Below are 17,836 nucleotides of genomic sequence, written 5' to 3'. Positions count from 1 at the left end.
ATATATGCATGCACTATGGTCTATACATATATAATATGACTAGTACTATGTACTATTTACACAGTCTCTTTATGTGTGTATACACTATTAAGTGCACAGATACTTAAAAACTAGTTGAATTCACATTTTGTATGTAGATAATTTTTCATGATGCTTTTCATAACTAACATTTTATTGTGATCATTTTTCACATGGTGATTCAACTTCATTTTAATGACTGCAAATTATTTTTTAAATCATCCCTCCTTCTTAGTTTAGAGCATTTATAATGATTCTGATTTAATACTACTAAGGCAAATGCTTTTATAGACATCTCTGAATGTAAATCTTGTTCTTAATCTTTGGTTATGAATCTATATACTCGTGGAACCTAAGCAGAAACAAAGTTAGAATCAATTTCCTAAGAGTGGTGATCTGTACCAGCCCTGTTAAATTCATCTTTATTTATGACCCTTCTTGCTAAAGGATGACCAGTCTTATTCACTTATCTTCCTGACCCCACTATCTTGTTCTCTCAATGACTTTAGCAAGTTGAACCTTGGTCCTTGCTCCCAAACATGGCACCAGTTCTTTGGGCATGCTGCTCTGTAAACTAGGATTAACAACACGCCCAACAGTGATTCAAAAATGTTCCCTAGGAAAAGTTGTGCTTAGTAGGAGTAGGAAGAATATTTTAAATTAAGAGATTTATTTTTTCTAGGTCATGGAAAAAGTGCTAGATCATAGAAAAAGCATCCGAAAAGGTGGACACAAAAAAATTCTTCTGTTCTCTGATGTTTTACTTTGAAAAGATTCCACGTGTTTAGCTCAGTGTTTTTAATAAGCAGGTAGCAAATAGCCATCAGCTAAAATTGATTCTGAGAGCTAAAACAATATTTGGTGTGTGTTTAAATGTTGGACTGAAGTGATCGATAGCACAGCGGGTAGGGCGTTTGCCTTGCACTTGGTCGACCCAGGTTCGATTCCTCTGTCCCTCTCAGAAAGCCTGGCAAGTTACCAAGAGTATCTCACCGGCACAGCAGAGCCTGGAAAGCTACCCGTGGTGTATCGATATGCCAAAAACAGTAACAAGTCTCACAATGGAGACGTTACTGGTGCCCACTCAAGCAAATTGATGAGCAATGGCATGACGATAGTGCTATTTTTTTCCTTTCTTTTTATTTTTTTTAATTTCCCCCCTATTTATTTGTTTTTTAAATTGAATCACAGTGATACACATATTTAGATATTTACAAAGTTGTTCATGATTGGACTTTAGTCATATAATCTTCCAACACTCATCCCTTCACCAGTGTACTTTTCCCATCACCAATCCAATGGTCCCAGTTTTCCTCCCGCCCCCTCATTCCTCATTCCACTGCCTGCCATTATGGCAGATACTTTCTCTCTCTCTCTCTCTCTCTCTCTCTCTCTCTCTCTCTCTCTCTCTCTCTCTCTTTCCCTTCCTCCCTCTCTCCCTTTCTTTCTCCCTCCCTCTCTCTCTCACTCCCTCTCTTTCTCTCTCTCCTTCCTTTCCTCTCTCTCCCTTTCAAGAGCTTTGTTGAGATGAAATTATTTCTTGTATTTAAAAGATAAGGTTTATTTTTCACAAGCCTAAGCTAGCTCCTTCCAATGTGTTTGCTAAGTTTTCTGTGGACAGGTAATTTTGAAGACCTAAGAAAGACTTCAAACTCTGAACAGAGCAATAAAGAAAAATCAAGACCACAAATATTTTTTATCACAGTAAGGCACATAGATGTTCACACCATTCTTTATTGTCAATTGCAGGATGCTTTGTTCCCCTTTCAAAAAGTGTCTTTGTGTTTCTCAAAGTGAGCTGACTCTCTCTCTTCCAGCTGTCAGAAATGTAAAAGACCTTCATGGTAAGCAAGAGTATATATATGGCTCCTGTCACTTTGTCACAGTCGCCATCTGCTCTGCTGTGCTATGGGGGAACAGGAAGTGTCTCTCACAGGTATTGAGCTCCCTGTTGCCAGTGTGACTCAGTGACTTGGGAGAACATCTCTCCTGGTTCTTCCCTGACTAATTTACTCTGTATCTTTTAAATCAATATTAAGATAATGGTTATTCTGGAAATGGCTATGACAACTTATAAAGATACTCATTATCGGTTGTCATAAATCAGAAAAGAAAAAATATAAGATGACAAATGGAAACAAGAATAAACACCAGCAAGCCAGAGATGAGACTAACATGCAAACTGTATACCATTATTCATTCAGTAACTTTTTATTGAGTGCCTAATACGTGTCTGCTACTTATAAGGAAGCCAGTATTATTCAAACTTACTTTCAATACGGCCTCTATTTTTAATTATATGGATAGGAAAACTCAGAATAATTATATTTTTAAGGGATCTAAAAGAGAATTTTATGAAAATAACATTTTTTACAAAAATGCATATTTCACATTTAAGTGTATAATTATATACAGGGTCTAATATAAAATGTATTTTTTACATTGTCCACAATAAAGAAAATTTTGCTTTTTAGGTCACATCTGGTGATGCACAGGCGTTACTTCTGGCTCTGCACTCAGGAATAACTCCTGGCAGTGCTCAGGGGACCATATGGGATGCAGGGACTCAAACCCGGATCGGCTTCATGCAAGGCAAATGCCCTACCTGCTGTGCTATTGCTCCAGCCCCCCAAAAGTAAATTTTTGAATCCGCCTGCCTCTCAATATATACCAAACAAATTTTCACTGTCACTGTCATCCCGTTGCTCATCGATTTGTTCGAGCAGGCACCAGTAACGTCTCTCATTGTGAGACTTATTGTTACTATTTTTGGCATATAAAATATGTCACAGGTAGCTTGCCAGGCTCTGCCTTGCGGGCGAGATACTCTCAGTAGCTTACCAGGCTCTCTGAGAGGGGCGGAGGAATCGAACACGGGTTGGCTGCGTGAAAGGCGAACACCCTACCGCTGTGCTATCGCTCTTGCCCCCAAAACAAATTTTAGGGCTGTAAAATTTTATTTCTAGGTGTCATTGTAAAAGAAGAGAAACTGAAACTGCTTATTTACACAATTTCGACTGCTCATCTCCTGAAACGTGTTCAGGATAAAAAGGTTTGCTCTCCATCACAGAGTAAAATTGAATAATAGGTCAAACATCCTTTTCATCAAAACCTTGGTAACTTCAGACTGTTTATTTCAGCCTCCTCACTTTGCCCCACACACTGCATGACAGCTTTCTCTCTACTTTCTTTAAGTCTGAAATTTACTTTGATATAATGAGTTAGGCCTGTGTTCTTATGACAGAGAGTAGAAGAAAGACATGATATTTCTTGAACAAAATTTTTAAAGTAATTGTTATAAGCAAAACATTGACACATGATACATGCATTTGATGTTTGTTTGTTTTTGAGCCACACCAGCTGTGCTCATCTCATGGGTTACTCCTGGCTCTGCACACAAGGGTTCTCCCGATTAGGCTCAGGGAACCATAAGGGTTTGCCAGAGATCAAACCCGGTCAGTGGTGTGCAAGGCAAGTGCCAGGGTACTATCTCTCCGGCCCCCATACATCCTATGCAAAATGGGGTTACTTACAAGATTTGTTGCAACTACGTATCCAAGTTATTTGAATACAGCTTGATAAATTTTCAAAATATATATACTTCTATGACTCCTTGATTTAGATCATGAAGTAGAACATTGATTTCTTCACGTTCCCATTCAGACTCCTGTAAAGGATACTAAACTCTCCTGGAGAACTAAAGACTTATTTAGCTTCATGTCAAGCATAAGTGCTCATGTAAAATATACTTTTTTGTATCTGACATATTTAGCTCAGTATATTTGTGGAGAGATAATCTCCTCATCAGCCACCCTCCAGAACTCACAGCTGCTTCTCCCGGAAGGAAGCATAAATTGAGGCTCCCATAACCATGGCACTGGACTCTGCACCAGAGGCTGTTTCCACTCAGGGCGTCCCAGAGATGGGCGGGTGAGAGCCCTCCCCGCCCCAAGGAACCCAGCCCCGGCAGCCAACCTCCATTACCCAACTGCCGACATGCTCCAGGCGCTTTGCACACGCTCGTAACGCATGAGTGAACATATTCCTGGACTGCACGGCCACTTTGTGGCTTTGCAGCCGCGCAACACATCATAAAATACTCCCCACCCATTTTCCATAAAATCATAGAGGGAAATATATATATATGTGTATATATATATATATATGCCTCTCGGAGAGCCTAGCAAGCTACCGAGAGTATCCCACCCACACGGCAGAGCCTGGCAAGCTCCCTGTGGCATATTCAATATGTCAAAACAGTAACAATAACAGGTCTCATTCCCCTGACCCTGAAAGAGCCTCCAATCTTTGGGAAAGACAAGTAAGGAGAGGCTGCTAAAACTCAGGGCTGGGACAAATGGAGACATTACTGGTGCCCACTTCAGTAAATCGATGAACAACAATATGACAATGATACAGTGATACAGTGATATTTGTGGGGACTACCCCCACAACGTATAAGAGATTCCATTTCTCCTTATCTTCTCCAATACTAGGACTTTTTGGCTAAATGTGTTTTGACTACATTTTTACTAATATTCCATTATAAAAATTGGCAGTTTTCACAAAAATTTCACTAAAAATGTTTATTTTAGTCATTCAGCAAATGTGTTTTTAATTTGCACTTCCCTGATAATTAATGAAGTTGACTAGCTTTTTATATGCTTGCTTACATTTGAATTTTCACTCATCTGAGGAATCGCAAGTCTTTTAGCTGTATTTTTAATGTTTCTCTTATTGATTTATAAGGCTAAGGTTCTAGTTACTCTAAATATGATTCATTTACCAGTTGTATGTATTACTAGTATTCTTTGTGCTTTCTCACAATGGTGAACAGAAATTTCTAACAGTAAATAATCTAATGTCAATCCTTAATGTTACTTATTTATTTTTCCTTTTATTTTACAGTGCTCTGTTTAGGGAAACTATGCTTACCCCAGTCATTAGTGTATTAGTCCAAGTTACCTTTTATATTTAGAACAACAATAATCTGTATCTTCTGAAGTTAATCCACCACCATTTATTGAAAACACTGCTCATTTCTCACTACACTATTGCACCACCTATAATGATTAATGGGGATATCTGAGTGAGTCCATTCCGAAACCTTCTCTTTTTTTTCTTTTTTTTGGGGGGTCACACCCGGCAAAGCACAGGGGTTAACTCCTGGCTCTGCACTCAATAATAACTTCTGGCGGTGCTCGGGGAACCATGTGGGATGCTGAGAATTGAACCTGGGTGCAAGGCAAACACCCTACCCACTGTGCTATCGCTCCAGCCCCCTCCTAAACTCTCTTTTGAGTTGAGTGGTTTCTTAACCCATGTGTCAATGTCTTAGTTTACTGAATAATGTATATTTGTAATAATATAACTGGTAGTGTGCTGTTCTCTGATGTTCATTCCTCTGTGTTGCTTTGACTGTTTGGGGGCTATTGCCTTTCTACATGAATTTCTGGGTTAGAAATTTCTTGGTCAGAATTAGTCTACTGACTTCCACTAAAAACTTATTTATGGGAAGTGGGGAGATCGCTCAAGTGCTAGAACTCAGGCCCCAAGTTTGAGTCCCGGCACTGCATATTCCCCACCCGCACCCCATCATCGCCAGGGTAGCCTTGATCTGGCTAAATTCATTAATTTAATAATTTCTCTATATAGTATTTTAGTTTTTAATGCATATTTTGTTTATTGTTGTTTTGGAAAGCATACCCAGCTGTGTTCAAGGCTTACTTCTGTCTCTGTGCTCAGGGATCACTCTTGGCAGGGCTAGGAGGATCTTAGGTGGTGCTGGGGGTTGGGGTCAAATGCCTTACCTGCTATAGTACCTTTCTGGCCTCACTGCATATTTTTATTTTAGAAAATAATCATTATTTTATCTCTTCCTGATTTTAACCTTATTTTTTTTCCTGATTGCAGTAGTTAGGACCTCATGCCAAATAGGACCTTGTGTCAAATAGGACCTAATGTCAAATAGGCAGGAGTATAGACACCAACCTCTTATTAACTCTCTCTTAGTCTACTGGGGAAGCTGTTAATGTTCATCATTATGTAAACTACTTGTTACAATGTGTTAAAGGGTTTTATCAGATTAATACTTTTTCCTCTCAGTCCTAGTTTTATTGAGTTTCTTATTGTGAATAAATTTTAGCATTAACATTTTCCCATATCTACTGAAACACTCATATGCTTTTTCCACATGTATTTATAGGATGCTTTCCATTGTTAATTTGACAACATTAAATCAACTTACACTTCTAGAATAAACCTTTCTTTTCCTGGTTTGTTATGTGTAATCTTTTTCAAACTGTCTCAGAATTTAGATAACAACCCACAGAATCACAAGCAAGTGTAAGTTCCTCATATGACTTTCCTAACAGCCCTTGTGATTAACAGTATCCTTCGCCCCCCTGAGCCTTCCCTTGTGCCTCTTAGATAACACCCCACCCCTGGAACTTAACAAAACCCACTTGTTTTGATTTGAACTGACCAATCCAGCCTGTACCTAGGAAACCCAAAGCACTCCACCCACCCACCTTAAGAAAGGCATATGTGCCAGGCTCACCTCATTCTTAGCCTATATTCTGCCTTGATCTTAATGTATAACCCCTTCAGGCATTGCCACCTACTTCCTGTGATCAGTGAACTTTTGGGACCTGTGAGTAATAGACTTCTCTACTTAGGAAAAAGAAAACTCAGAATTCTGTTCATAATTTGGGGAGGTATTTTTCTACTAGCTTTATAAGGAATATTAATCTATAATTTTCTATCTGGCAGTGTTCTTGTTCAGTAATGGTACTAAGGCTATACTAGCTCATAAACCTATAAGATAATCAGTGATTATTTAAAACAGTTGATATTCATGTTGATTTACTTCATAGTCACCACATTTGGTGCTCATCATTCCTTAGTGCATTTTCAGGGTTTGACCTGAGATCATTTTCTTCTTCCTGAAACACACAGTTTAGTATTGTAGTGATAATCTGCTTATAGAAAATTCTCTTATCACTGATTTTCTGAAAACGTATTTGATCTTTATTTAAAAATAATTTTAAGGGGCTGGAGTGATAGCACAATGGTTAGGGCATTTGCCTTGCACTCAACTGACCCACATTCAATTCCCAGTATCCCATATGGTCCCCAGAGAACTGCCAGGAGTAATTCCTGAGTGCATGAGCCAGGAGTAACCCCTGTGCATTACCGGGTGTGACCCAATACCCGCCCCCACAAAATTTTTAAGGTAAAACTGACATGTTACATGGCATATATTTAATGTACGTAAGTTGCTATCTTGACTTACATGTCTACTGTTAAAATATTAACACAATCAATACAATCACAATTACCCCGAGAAATTTCCCTGTATTTCATTTTGATTTTCCAAAGGCAGAGAATAACTTTGGAGGCACTCAGAACAAGCCCTTCTTTCTGGAGCTTATTAGATTGGGTTCAGTATTAAATCAGGCAAGTTGTTTTCAAATTTTCTAAGGTAGACTATGAATACAAATAATTATTAACAGTTACACCATTCTTTCTTGTTTATGCTACTATTCTAAGCATTAAATAATTTAATCTTACCACAACTTTATGAATTTGGAATTGTTATTGTCCTCATCTTACCATGGACGAAACTGAGGTGGGCACCACACTCTCTAAAAATGTGCCTCTGTATAGAATCATTAAACATCTTTGGGTCCCTGTGGTCTACTAGCAGACTGGTTGGTGCTTAGGAAACAAGCAGAGATGAGTTATTTTACTTATTTTGACCCTATTTATCACATTTTTAGTTGGGGAAAATTTTAAAATATAGAGTACTATATAGAATAAATTTTAAATCACCAATAATCTAACCATCCAAAGATTATGACCTTTTGCAACAAATTATCCTTTAAGTCTTTTTTAATTATAGGTACTGCAATAGAGCTGTCACTAAACTTTTGAGAAAAGCTACAAATATCAATTTTAAATAAATTCTGAGAATTAGAAATACTGAATAAAAAGATTTTTTAAACTTTGTTTTCAGTCTTTTCATTGAGATAACATTTGTTTATAAGAGTAGATGCTTATATGTTTTAGAGTACAATGATAGGTGATACCACACCTATCCCCAAAGTGTCAGTATCCTTCTACCACTGGTCACAGGATCCTTTCAGTTCACTGTCTTCTTCTCACTTCTTAGCCACACTACTATGTTCAGAGTCCAATGGTTTATTTTCTTTGGACATTGCCCATTCCTTTGCTTGTTTATATCCTGTGTATGAATGAGATCATGTAGTATTCACCTTTCTCCTTTTGACTTATTTCACTTAGCAGGCCACCCTTCAATTTCATTCATATTGTAGTAAAATATTGGATTTCATCTTCTCTAATAGTTGAGTAGCATTTCATTGTGTGTCTCTCTCTCCACCTGGACAGTTAAATATTGATTCTTTTTAAACCATGACTATTAAAAATAGTGCCTCAATGAACTTGATTAGGTGTATATCTTTTGAATTGGTTTTTGTGTGTTCTTTGGATAGGTTCCTAGGAGTGGAATTTCTAGTTTATATAGTAGCTGTCATTTTAACATTTGGAGAAATCCTCATATTATTTTCCAGAGAGACCGCCAGTTCATATTCCCATCAACTATGAATATTTCTCTTTCTCCACACCTCTGTCAGCCTTGGTTGCTTCTGAACTTTCTAGTATAGATTGATCTTCAGATGTGAGATGGTATCTTATTTTTATTTTGATTATATTTACCTAATAATCAGTGATGATAAGTATTTTTAGTGTGTCTGTTCACCATCTGTCTTCTTTGGTTGAAGTGTCCATGCAGAAATTCTTTTCATTATTTTTTGTTAGGAATTTTTCTTGTTGAGTTCTGTGATTTCTTTTTATATCTTGTATATATGTCTTTTGTCAGGTGCAAATACTTTTTTCTATTAATTTGTCTTTTGTCAGTACACATGTGTTCTCCTTTTTATTAGGGTGTTTTTTCCTAAGATCATTTCTGGTATAATAATTTTTCTTAGAGCTGATAGATCAAGATTTATATGAAATATATTATTCAAATCTTTATCCTTAACTATTTCAAATAATATTATTTTTAATATATAAATAATAAAAAATAAAATTTAATGTAAACTTGATTATGCTGGGTATCTGTGTGATTCATGCAACGTTTATCTTTATATTCTTTTTAAAAATTATATATACTCAAATTTTAAAATAAGGAAAATAGTGACTTCATTATAACTATGCATGTATAAATAGATTTATAAAGTATGCTGGTTGTGATATACATTAAAGAATTAAAATTATCTTTTTTGTTCCAGAAAATAAAATAGATTTGAGACTCAGAATAAAATATAAAAAATAACTGGGAGACAAAACAAAATTATTCAGCAAAAGAAGAATTAGGCCTACCTTACTCATTCTCAAAGGAAAATAAAATGAATACATACCACCACCATCTTAGCTAAATGTTGAATTGAGCAAAATAATATCAAATATGTAACTATTTAATTATTTAATTAATAATATGTGAATAATGAATACATATGAAATTTAATGGAGAAATATAATATTTTTAAACTATAACTTTTGAAGCTAAAATACAATATGTGAAAATAAAATGCTAAAAACTTAACAGAATTGAAATAATAAGAACAGAATCAGTAAATGTGAAGAATCCCCATTATTATAATTCTCCACATTTTATTTATTTTTGATGTATTATTACTTTCAAGTGAAATTATTTTTAACTTTTAGAGAAGTCTCTTAAGTATTTCATGGAGTAGTGATTTAGTGGCAATGAATGTTTTAAGTCTACTTTTCTCTAAGAACTTCTTATTCCTGCTTCACACCTGAGTGATAACCTAGCTGGGTAGAATATTTGGTTGCAGGTCTTTTCTCTTCAGTATAGATCATGCCACTTTCTTCTGGAATATACAATTTCTGTGAAGAAATTTGTGGGCAGTTTTCTGTGGGTTCCTTTATATCTGACTCTTGTTCTTCTCTCACTGCTTTTAAGATTTTCTCATTATCTTTGTTTTTGTCATTTTAATTATTATATGTCTTGGTTTGCATGTGATTGGTTTTGCTTTGTTTGAAAATCTGTGAGCTTCCTAGATCTCAGTATCTGTCTTCTTTCTCAATTTAGGTAAATTGTCAGTTATTATTTCTTAAAAAATCAACAACAAAAAAACACTTCCCCTTTCTCTTTTCTCCTGCTGAATTGTGCACTACAAATTTTGTTCTTCTTGATCATGTCCCATATAGTTCTATATTATAATACTTAGTTTTATCTTTTTAAAATTTTATTTGGTTTATATTTTTTCACAATTTACTTTGAGCTCATTGATATAATTTTCAGCTTCCTCCATTCTGCTATTGAGCTTGTTTGCATTGTTCCTTTTTTTCCTGTTTTTAATTGTAGTTCAACTACTTTCATCTTTAGCGCTATGATTTATTTTGACTTTTCTCAAATGTTTTGTCTTGATTTTTGTCTTGGGGGCCACACTTAGCAGTGCTCAGAGATTACTCCTGGTGGCACGTGGGGGACTATCTGTTCTATCAGGGATCAAACCCAGGTAAGCCACATTCAAGACAAGTGCCTGCTGTACTACTATCTCTCGGGTCCTCCTCAGGTAGCAAGTATGGTGGCTCATATAGCTCCTTGTGTTCAGTTCTTCCTCCGATGCTCGCTTGCTCCATCAGTAAGTTTGGTTTCTGGGTCTCGCTCTTACCTGTTGTGTTTTCAACAAGGATGGGGGAAGGAGGGAATGTGAGCGGCTGGGCAGGGAGCAGGGTCTGAGGGCCTGTGTTTTGCAGGCTTGGGTGGCAAGCAGGGCTTAAGATGGTGAGTATTTAAGATCACCTGTGCACCAAGTTTGAAAGGGCCTGATTATTAACCAATGATACCATGTCACCAGTATCTACCAGCTATCAAGCTGCTGTGGTCAATGGACCTCAGAAGTGGTTGAGAAACCCATGCAAGGGTGGGATTAAGAGGAAGCTGTGACCTTAGTCCTTCTCATGAGAGAATGTACACTCAGGAGAAAAGCATTGAGCTGGCCATGGACAAGCAAGGGAGCATAGCAGGCAACGGGGTCCTCTTGTTAAAAAGACTCTTTGGAGGCCTGATAGGGGCACAGGATGCTTTCTAACCTAAAGCATGCAGCTTTCTTGCTATTAGATACTGGCAGGGACAAGGTCTACTGATCTATTGGGCACAAGCTATCTTGATCATGGTTTCTCAGTCCTCAACTAGTTCAGCTATTTGTTAGGGTTGAGCAGAGTTCTCCTTAGTAATTTGCCCTAAGGATCTGTTACTATGGACACTGAGAGCTAGTGTGGTTTCCCCCAACACTGAGATGAGCAAGATTATGAGAGGTTGCCAAAATGGTGCCTGCAGCAACTCTAGCCCCTTTATACCCTATAATTTCTTGCCTCCAGTTCTAGTGTTTGTAAGCATAAGATTGTGGGTTTGGTTGCTAGATGTTTGTTGAAATCTCCTGTCCCTTGCCCCAAGTAAAGTTTCACACCTCAGAAATCTCTTTTCAAAAACAGCTTGTTACCCTGCTGTGGGGTTTATTCCTCAAGGAGGATGTCTCTCTGTCTCCCAATTCATTTGGACGCACTTCTTCTGTCCCTTGTAGTAAAAGCTTTGTTCATTGTGGTTTCAAGTCCTGTGTAGATTTGTGCAAAGTTTGCTATGGTTTTGCTCTGATTATGGAAGTAGGTAAAACAAGTTCTCCACATTCAGTCATCTTGGCTCTTCCTCTAGCAGGATATCTTTATATTTTAATGATGGTTCTTTTGTAGTGCAGATGCTTGTTAGTTGGATATAATCCATTTGTTTATTTTTGCCTTTGTTTTCCTTTTGATGGATTCAAATTCCCAGAGATATCACTGAAGCTAACAGCATGGACTGTTTTGCTTATATTTCCTTTAATGTGTTTTATTATTTCAAGTCTAACATCCAAATATTTATGTTTTTGTTTCTTTGCGTGTTGGGGGAAACACCTAGCAGTGCTCAGGGCTTACTCTTGGCTCTGCTTTCAGGGATTGGTCCTCCTAGTAGGGCTCAAAGGACCTAATAGGGTGCCAGTGATTGAACTCTGTGCTGGTGACTGGTCATATGCAAGGCAGAGATCCCTACCCACAGTTCTGTCTCTCCAGTCCAAGTCTTTGATTTATTTCAAATTAACTTTTCCACACAGTTAATTTCTTTTCATTTTTATTTCTGTCTTTTGCATGTGGCTATCTAGAAAAACTTAAGGGTTTTGGTACAACAGTACCTATTTTGCTAGGTAAGGGTGTACACGGTAAATGGATTAATGCCAGAGAACTGATGTGTTAGAAAGAATATTCCTAGACCAGAACACTGAAAACACCTCCAGAGAATTTCTGATATTATTCTATGGTATCTAGTTGTTGTCTTTCTTTTTAGGCAGATAAAATAAAATTTTATATTTTTAATAAACAGCTTTGCTTTGACCCAGGTACCCAGAGAACTTCTGTTTTTGTCTGCTTTTTCTGTTCATTATGTTGCTCTAATTCTAATTGTGTTCTCTGAAATAATCATGCAAAGTTCTTTCTGGTGTGTAATCTGGACTGACAACCTCAACACTCAGATTCTGCTGTTGCTCCTTCATGGGTAGTAATCTCTCTGCCATGCTTTGTTTGGAGAGTGTCTGGGGTGGTTCTCCAGAGTGATGAATGCCATCTTTGTTTAAAGAGTCAAGAGGGAAAATAATCTAATTCTACCCAAAAGAGAGGGCAGTAAACCGATCCTGTGTTTCCATTGCTTTTGGAAAAAGAACAGTAAATGACAGCAAAACTAAATAGCTTGATACTTGCACGGTATAAATTACCCAGCGGAAGAGATGTGTTGAGGAGAGTGAGGATTTGATCTCTGCCTTTCAGTTTTCAGTCATTGTCAAGCACGAAGTACAAAAGTTGGCTCTGCAAACTTTGGCTTTATCCAGGATACTAGGAAGAAAGCCAAGAGATTTTTTTACCCCTGCTAAATTGCTCAGGATTGGCCTTTTGTGGATATGTTTACATTGGTAAATAAAATCAGACTAGTCATTTTGCTCCAGTGGCATTTTATAAATAGTGGGTTGCACCCTATTAATGGATAATGAAGTCATAGCATGTCATTACTTTCTTTATAATGGAATAATATATAAAATAGCATAGAATGGGATAAAGTTGGATGGAATACAAAATTTTTAAGTGCATCTAATGAGTATGAATGTTTTTATGGAACTGTTGTTTTAGTTAGATGTATAGACTTACATAAATACTGTGTACTACATATTAAAATATACTTTTTATTGTGGAACATGATCAAATAATAGTCGCTAGGAATTTTTTTCTTTAGAGATTCTTTCTTGGGACTATGTTTTGATATGAACAATTTTCCCAAAACATTGTTTGCTTGGAATTTAATAATTTGGGATTTGTGGTTGAAGTAACTGTAGAAAGTCTTCAAATTGCTTGAACAGTAATTATTTGCTTGATGTTAAAAACTCTAAGTAGAGGGGGCTGGAGCAATAGCACAGTGTGTAGGGCATTTGCCTTGAACGTGGCCAACCTGGGTTCAATTCCCAGCATCCCATATGGTCCCCTGAGCACTGCCAGGAGTAATTCTTGAGTGCATGAGCCAGGAGTAACCCCTGTGCATCATTGGGTGTGACCCAAAAAGCAAAAACAAAACAAAACAAAACCTCTAAGTAGAAATAAAGTTTGGCTTATTGAATCTGCCTGTGTTACTGTCCTAACATATAACACTCTGATAGTAACACCTCTATTCAAATGTCAAACATCTTAGGAAACACCCTAAGGTTAAAAAACCTTTGGTGACATTCAGACAGAAACCAAAGGTCACCATACTTTGGCAGAAAGCCTCTGACTAGAATGAGGAATTTGTCAAGCAAATCACTGTTAGTCAATTGCAATGACATAGTCAAGTTGATTTAAAAAATTTTACTATGATGGGCTAAGTTGTGTCAAGTTTCCCCCACCTAATTCAGCTTATTTTAAGTCTGTTGTTTTGAGTTAACTGATATAGAATTAGGAGCTTTGGTAACATGTAGTTAGTGACCTGTTCATTTATCAGTAAGTTTCCACCATGCGGAAACATGCATGTACATATGTAAATATGTATACACAGAGCATATTAATATATGATAAATTTTGCTTAATTTAGCTATTCTTGAGTACTTCGTCTTTGTAATCTAAAAATCACACAATAAACAATAAAAATTGCTCTAGAAAAATACAGAGATTAACTGGTATACTACTTGAGAAGTTGAAGATTGTGTTTGAACTCAGCAATAAAGAAAAGTTGATTATGACTACTGATATCTGTGATTAACTGAGGAGACAGCATGTGTTCATTCTAGAACTTTTTGGTTTAGCAAATTATGTATCTTGGAAATATGAGATGCTACCTCCATTTTATAGGGGGGAAGTAGACTGCCCTTCTTTAGTGAGAGGTACTGCAGTTTCATGTCAAAGGAATAGCTATAGAGGAGGAGGAATCTAGGCCATTAATGCAATGCATTCAGTTTGTCTTGGGCTCCATTGCATTTAATGAGAGGGCTGAGGCTAAAGAGATAAATTGACAAATGATAGGTAGATAAACAGATAAATAGATGATATACAGATGGTATCTTTTTATCATGATGCAACCCTTTTATAATAAAAACTGCAAAATATTTATATTATATTTTACTTATTTGCTCTATGCCTCACTTGTGTATAATTAATACTGAAATAAATAGACCAAGAGTCATTTATAAATAACATATTAGTAAACCAAGTTAAAGGGACTTTATTTATTCTTTAACCTACAATTTGCATTAATTGGGAGCAGTCATGAGAAAGTTTGCCAACCTCACCTGAGGTCAGATGGTTTAACAAAATGAACTGTTTCATGCCCAGAAATAAATGTATTCCAATTATAAATATGAATCATTTATAAAACAAATTCTTTTCAAAGTACAAAATAACCACACTGTTAATATATTTGTGCCCCAATTAAAAATGTGTTAAGAACACACATTCTGGGCTAAAGTTGTTCCAGGGGGTGATTCTCATTTTGCTTTGAATCCTGTATAAACAAATTGGTCTCTCTTCTTGAGCCATAAGCAAAATTAGAGCTCCCTGTTTTCTAGGAGGAAAAGAATCTTTAATGGGTATGTTTAAATTGATAGAGCCTGGGGTTTGATCCTGTTTCTTTGAATTTCCCCCATCTCCAGTTATTACTTTGAACTTGTGTACTTGGGAAACTCGGTTTTGTTTTTTTTTTTTTTGGCTTTTTGGCTTTTTGGGTCACAACCCGCATTGCACAGGGGTTACTCCTGGCTCTGCATTCAGGAATTACTGCTGGCGGTACTCAGGGAACCATATGGAACCATATGGGATGCTGGGGTTCAAACCTGGGTTGGCTTCCTGCAAGGCAAACTCCCTACTTGCTAATCAACTCCAGCCCCTCTGTTTTGTTCCTATCTTGAGGTATACCCTGAAAGAGATGTTATTTCTTTCTATTACAGCAAAATTAGGGCTGGAGAGATAGCACAGAGGTTGGGCATTCGCCTTTCACGCGGCCAACCTGTGTTCGATTCCTCCGCCCCTCTCGGAGATCCCGGCAAGCTAGCGAGAGTATGGAGCCCGCACGGCAGAGCCTGGCAAGCTACCCGTGCATATTGGATATGCCAAAAACAGTAACAATAAGTCTCTCAATGAGAGATGTTACTGGTGCCCGCTCGAACAAATTGATGAACAACGAGATGACAGTGACAGTGACAGCAAAATTAGGAAGCCCCACCAATGACAGGTTTTCAGGTTTCTTTTCTACAGTTTCATCTTTAAAATCTGAGCCTGTTCTCAGAAATTCAGAATGCAACTGAGGATTTCAATACTGTATGAATAAAATCTCTTGGTAATCCCTTCTTCACTGCTTGACCTGAGGCAAATTTTTAAGCTTTCCCATCTGAAAAACGGGGTTATTAAAATATTCACCTTATATGACTTCTGTATTAAATTAAGTGAAATTAAGTCAGATAATTGGTAGAGCACAGCCCATAAAAATAAATGCTTATAAATGTTAGATGTAAAGATACACATTATTGATTACCATAAAAGAATTTTTAGGATTTTACTGAGTCAAGTTAACATATTTTTCAGAGTATAATTCAGGATTATACCTTCAAAAATAAATCAAGATTCAATATTATGTAAAAAAAAAAGTTTTTCAATGTTAGCATTGGAATGGCTTGTATATTCATTCATTATTAAGCCACAACAGAAGCACAAGCTTCCACCAGTCTTTCCAGTTTAGTCTTTTAGAGTTTATAATATACTTCTTAAATTATTTGATCAATGGCCTATATGAGTACCACTATTTTTGATTGCCTAGCAAATAGTGATATGATGTTAATGGCTTGGATCTGAAGATTTATGACAAGAGCAGTGAGAGTAACTTTGAAGAAATTAGACAAATGCAACCCAAAGTCTTCTCCAATGTTCTCTAAAAGGAGCAAAAACAATAACAAGCAGATCTATTTTTAACTATGTGTTGCCCTTAAACATTCTGCATGGAATTTTAGTGTAGACGACCAAAAATAAGGCCACATCTTGAGATGTGAGTCAGTCTCAGAGAAAATTTGCACGTACAAGCGTATGCACACCCACACATAACCAACAATCACTTTAATGATATAACAAGTGTTTTTATGGTATCATAAATGTTGGGTGTTGGGTGAAAAGACAATGGCTGAGCCTATATTTATTCAATGTGGCAGTTAAAGAGAATGAGCTATTACAGATCAACATGGTGAGCTCTCTCATACCAATGTTCATCCAAGCTAATCCATTCCTATCATGCAGGTAACTTTGTTCATTGTTTCTGATACACATATTACATGTGATTGTTTAAAGGTGAGCTATAAGGAAACATTAATGATTTGTTCTTGGAATAGGGTTGTGCCAAGGAAATTATACCTAAACTCTATTTTTTTTTATTTAAAAATAGCTGATATAGCAAAATACTGTTAGTGGTCCTTTGAAATAGTGGGAATCCAAACATTTGTTCTAATAACTTCTGTTTTTCCATGATTTATAAGTTGTCCACAAAGAGAAAATTAATTTGTAGTATCACAGTAGATTTAAAAGGGGAAAAAAACAGCTTCTAGTGGACTGGGTAGATAATACAAGAGGTAAGGTGCTTGTCTTGCATGTGACAAACTCTGTTTTAGTCCCCAGCACCTGAGCCCAAAAGTAGGAATAGCTATTGAGCACTACCATGTCTGAAACCCCCACCTTCCATGCTCACATACACACACACACACACACACACACACACACACACACACGATTCCAGATTATTGTGTAGACAGACCCTTGGTAACATCAACTTCTGCGTGAGAAGATGCTAGAGTTTGTGTGCTCATGTCTCTCATGTTGTTTATAAATGTCACCAGTATAATCTCAACAAAATTAGACAGCACCATGGCCTGATGCTCTTGTGCTCACCCTGATACATAATCTACGTTGCATTCCAGGTGCCATATGGCTCTGCCCCATAATGACACCACTGAAGCTTTTATCTAGGACCTAGCTCAGAAACCATTTTCTCAGAACCATCTAATCCCTTTATAACAAAAATTTTCTAAATTGTGAATCAAAGAGATAATACAGTGGGTAAGTTACTTGCCTTTGCATGAGTCAACCTGGGTACGATTACCAGCAGCCTGTATGTTGTCCCAAGCACTGCCAGGAATCATTTCTGAGTGCAGATCCAGGTCTAAGCCCTGACATGCGTGGCACC

The 17,836-nt window shown here is 36.9% G+C and overlaps 1 protein-coding gene across 8 annotated transcripts in view; it reads left to right on the top strand.

The window, feature by feature from the left end:
- Positions 1-17,836, top strand: part of THRB (thyroid hormone receptor beta) — a 423,669-nt gene that overhangs the window by 151,258 nt on the left and 254,575 nt on the right. The window lies entirely within an intron of this gene.

This window comes from Sorex araneus, chromosome 4 (assembly GCF_027595985.1).
Source record: "Sorex araneus isolate mSorAra2 chromosome 4, mSorAra2.pri, whole genome shotgun sequence".
NCBI lineage: Eukaryota > Metazoa > Chordata > Mammalia > Eulipotyphla > Soricidae > Sorex > Sorex araneus.
The sequence above is the reverse complement of the archived record's forward strand: the minus strand, read 5'-3'. Positions and strand labels throughout refer to the sequence as shown.